Genomic DNA, 5,345 nt, shown 5'->3' with positions numbered 1-5,345 from the left:
CTCGAAGTAGATTGGTCTCTCTAAGCGAGATCCCAATTTCGTCGGTCATCCGACGTGACGTCGAGAGTGACCGACTGAAAGGGAACACACACTCCTATACTCCACTGCTGAACATCTGCTACTGACACCCAAACCAATAACAAACCTGTGGAAGAGTGGACAGAGCTCAACAATGGGGAGAGGATGAGATCACCCAAAATACATTGTCACCTGACAAAGAGCCAATCAGCAGAGTTCATTTCTGACATTTCTCCTGCCCAAACCTATGACCGACCTGCTCCTAAATTATTCAGAATAAGGATCAGAGTGATTGTGTATGTATGAATGAGGGACACAGACAGAAAGAGAGACCGAGCTGCTTTGCCTGACATGTGTTCTCAGTGATAAGCCGCTACTCTGTGACCTACGGTGTGCACCTGACACTCTTATCCAAACTGTTACTCACTGTCGTGCTGTCTAAGGTTATAGGTGTCCGCAATACAACATGCAGTACAGGCTATGTGAAATAGCATGTAAGAGCATGTCATAACAATTAAACATCTAAAAAGAATCAGTCAAAACTAATGCTACTGCATACTCCGCACAACCTAACCTGAAAGTGAATGTTTTGTGCATTGTGGAAGTGCAAACGTACAGTGCAGTGTCATCTGTTCAGCACATACTGACAATTAGATATTAACTGCATTCATCTCCTCCTGAAGCTGGGGAATTACTACACCTCCCTCAAGGACCCAGGTATCCGGCATGTTTACTGACAGTAATAATGTGGGAAAACTCTGTAGGAAATTCGCTACACAACTGAAAATAATGTTTGTTTGTTTTTTTTCCTCTCAAAATTTCGCAAATGCACCTTAAAGCACAGCTCACACAAAAGTCACTTTTCAAAACAAACAGCTTTCTTTTGGCCAGCACTGTGAATTCACAAACTTGAATATGAGCTAAATCTGCATGGGAAAGTTTTAAACCCACACGCGTAACTCCCAGTTGAGCAGAATCATGTTGAAATGGATTTCACCCACAAAATTTCAATGAGCACAATGGTAAATGTGTATTCTTATCCTGATATTCGGTACAACAGTTTAGTTCCAAAAGAAGCAGAGCATTAGGCTATCAATTTCCAAATCAGCGATCCAACTTTTCACTTGTACCTATAACTAACTCTGCTTGTGTTTTCATTTTCCAGACAGGCTGTCAGTCTGTTCAATAGTGGCAATTTTTTCAGTGACCCTTACTGTTACATTGTTATGCCAGTAGGTGGCGACAAGTGACTCTTTACTGAATCGTTCACTCAACTGACTTGCTGATTAGTTAAAACACCACTGCTGTGTGTTGCTCAGAGATGCACAACATTTTTCCTGCTTTGACTGCTTTCAGAACTATTTTTATTGACAGAGCAAACATTGTACTGCCAATAATGTGTCTAAAAACTTATGCTTTAAACTAATTGTTTATTAAATTATTGCATGGAAGCTTAAATAAACTGTATGGACGAGCTGACATTTATAGCTCAGAAATCGGAGAGCTTGTGTATGGCAGAAACATCTGAAGGCATGCCTGCAGAAAATCTTGCATGCCTGACAGATCTTTTGACTCCTTATACACTGGCTCTGGTGTGGAATGAATGACTTATGCCGTCTCTCGTGGGTGTGCTAAATGCCATCTCCTGGCAGACTCAATCATAGGAGTCCTTATAATGTCCCTGAATGAACGCTTTGAGTTTCAGCAGCTACACATCCCACATCAACAATATTTACAGATGATTGCATTGACTCTTTAAGAATGGGGATAGCACATTTTTTTCAGTTTTTGGATATTTTTTTTTTCGACAAGAGAATAATTATAACAATCACATTATTATTATTATTAGGCTATTCTTCTTAAAACTTATTATTATTATTACACATAAGATTTTCTGTGCAATATTGGAGGTGGCGGTTTAAATCACACACACACACAAAATGTAAAATATAGCAATGTAAACTACCACTGCACTTCTTTATAAATACGAATGTCAGTTTAATATCCTTATTGCAGTGCATGGATTAATACTCATCGCACACGGATAATTTCCCCATCACTATATGGGAAGTTCCAGTCTCTCTTACATATATGTCATATGCATTCATCTGAATTACCTGAACATGAACTAAAGCAGTGATTCAGCGCGTCTCTCAGTGGGAGTGACAGAAAAGACCAGAATATTTCAATGGCGCAGAAAAGTAGCGCGTGGGCGCTCGAGCGAGTGCTGGAGCGGGCAGAGCGCGCATCTGGGACGCGTGCGTTTATGTAAAGGGGAGATGGGAACCTTGAACTCCTCACCGCGAGCAGCGGTGAGTGCGCAGTGTGCGTGGGCTGCGGAGTCATTATGTGTGTGTGGTCCCAGGCATCGTGAATCCACGGGCGATTTATTCATTTATGCGCGACTGTCTGATTTCGCAAATGGTGCATACATATGTATTATTTAGAGGTAAACACTGAAAACTTGGAACAGAAGCAGGAGAACAATAATTAAACTGAACGGTTTGCACATTTCACGGGATACGTTTGCCTTGCAGTAATGACAAGATAAAATTTTGAGAAGCTGGAAACTTGAGCAACTGGTTTTCTCTAGCTTCGCCTAGCGATGTCCAATTCGTAAATGAATGGTTCTTTCAAATCAAATTATTTTCAATGAATCAGTTGAACTGATTTATTAAAGGGATACTCCACCCCAAAATTAAAATGTTGTCATTAATCACTTACCCCCATGTCGTTCCAAACCCGTAAAAGCTTACGCAAGCAGCGTACGCTCTTCTGTGTCAGCCGCGCTGCACGGATGCACTGTTTTTGTTCAAATCAAAGTGTAAATACACATAGAAAACGTATCCTTGTGTCGCGGCTGACACAGAATAGCGTACACTGCTTGTGTTCAGCGGATATTCTCCAAAATGGTGCTACGGAGAGACACAGAGGAGACGAATTGTTGAATAAAGTCATTATTTTTGTTTTCTTCGCGTACAAAGTATTCTCGTCGCTTCATAACGTTACGGTTGAACCTCTGATGGCAGATGGACTATTCTGACGATGTCTTTCATACTTTTCTGGACCTTGACAGTGTAATTTACTTGGCAGTCAATCAGACAGTCACAAGCCTCCCGGTTTTCATCCAAAATATCTTAAATTGTGTTCCGAAGACGAACTAAGCTTTTAGGGGTTTGGAACAACATGGGGTAAGTGATTAATGACAAAATTTTCATTTTGGGGTGGAGTATCCCTTTAATCCAGTTTGAATGAATCGATTGATTGATTTTAGTTCGTTTTAATAAATAGCTTTTTATTATAACATTTCATTTTTTTCAGTCGTAAATAGAATTGTTAAATGCAAATCACATATAAGTTATAAATGATTATTGTTTGTTTTGCAGTGTAAAACATAGGCGAAACAAACTGAACTGAACATGAAATTACAATAAACCGTTATTAATAAAATTAAAAGTAAAAATATGCTTACATATGGCCTATTGCAGGGTTCCTCAATTAGTTTTCGTCGAGGGCCGAATTCTGCCAACAATACCAAGCCAAGGGCAGCTGACCTATATATATATATATATATACAGTGGGTACGGAAAGTATTCAGACCCCCTTAAATTAGGGTGCTTCTACTAAATACTGAGCAAGGGGTCTGAATACTTAGGACCATGTGATATTTCTGTTTTTCTTTTTTAATAAATCTGCAAAAATGTCAACAATTCTGTGTTTTTCTGTCAATATGGGGTGCTGTGTGTACATTAATGAGGAAAAAAAATTAACTTAAATGATTTTAGCAAATGGCTGCAATATAACAAAGAGTGAAAAATTTAAGGGGGTCTGAATACTTTCCGTACCCACTGTATATATATACACGTGACAATAAGTGACATGGGATTCTATTTTAGGAACGGTTTTTATTTTCTGTAACGTCGCGGCAGGAACAACATACAAAATATGACAGTGATAATCTCAGGTAATGATTATGTGCTTTATTCAATGTTAAAAGTGTCTAATGTGAGTTTGAATATTATTTTGCGTTATATTTATAGCCATAGCGAAAGCAGCAATAGATAGGCCTATTTTACCTCAGATCTTGAAAATAAATTAAAGCAAACTTGTATACGTTAAAACTGTGAACTCACTGCGAACCAACACGTGTATTTCATAACAAAGATATCAGTCATTCACTCAAAACTGTTCAGTGTCCACTTTCCGTGTCCACTTTTCTTTTCTACACACTCGCCATGTTTTTGCTGTCACATCGTATCTACACTGGACGCGACAAAGCATTGCAAATCATTTGAACGTTGTGTCAGTACATTATAAATAGAACGAGTCAGCAGTTTACTGTCCGGGATTTGTTGTGTCGCACCGCATCCAAGACAGCATCACTGATTATAACGAGTTCTATTGTATTTTATTGTCGCGCCGCGCCGCTCGTGTCCGGTGTTGTGCTCACACCTCGTGTTTAGGTTAAAATTATCCACCAAGGATCAGCCTTAACGACCTTGTATGCAAATCCTAGGCAGCGGCAGCACGCGAGAGGAATTCCCTGCATAGGGTTGCCAACCTCCCATATTAGCCGGGACGTCCCGTATTTTGGGCCTAATTGATTTGTCCCGTACGTGACTTCCCTTGTCCCGTTTTTTGACTGCTACGCTGATCTAACCACTGACTGATACAACAGCAGCAGTGCTGATCACTTGAGAATGATCAACGATACCTGTCATCATCCAATCACAGCCCCCCTCACGCAGTATACGTTAAGTAAATCAGAAATCGTGAACATAACTGTTCGAGGAAGGCTGCGGAATCCTCTGCCGGCTGGTTAACGTCAATTCCGTCTGTGTTTTGATTTCTGTAAATCAGTTTTGGTGAATACAAACTACATGATTATTTTTCATGAGTCCAACATCCCTCCGCGCAAGAGACGTGATCAGTAAGGGAAGTCGTCTTTCACTATTGTAATGTTAAATAGAGAAAAACATTTTATATTTAAAGCTGCAGTCCGTAAGTTTTGCCTCTTTGTCGCCATCTCTGTTTGAAAACCTGCAATTGCAGCTGTGTGAGGCATTATCTTCCCTGCGTGGGTTGTGCGGCGGCTCGGCTCTAGCGCGGATGAATCTAATGTTTTGAGGAGTATGTGTGGCTGTCAGTCACCGCACCGGTGTGGATATTTACTGTACTTCGCAATCACAGATTCTAGCCTACGTCTTGGAATATATGACCCAAATAAGCATTTTCACCGGATATTGTCATCTGAACAAGTAAGTAACAAGTCTGCCACGTTTGTTCTGACCAACTGAGGAAAAAAGCATTACAATAAATCGCGCTAC

This window comes from Sinocyclocheilus rhinocerous, unplaced genomic scaffold (assembly GCF_001515625.1).
Source record: "Sinocyclocheilus rhinocerous isolate Xijiao unplaced genomic scaffold, SAMN03320098_v1.1 scaffold55, whole genome shotgun sequence".
Classification (NCBI taxonomy): Eukaryota; Metazoa; Chordata; class Actinopteri; order Cypriniformes; family Cyprinidae; genus Sinocyclocheilus; species Sinocyclocheilus rhinocerous.
Note: the sequence above shows the minus strand (reverse complement) of the source record.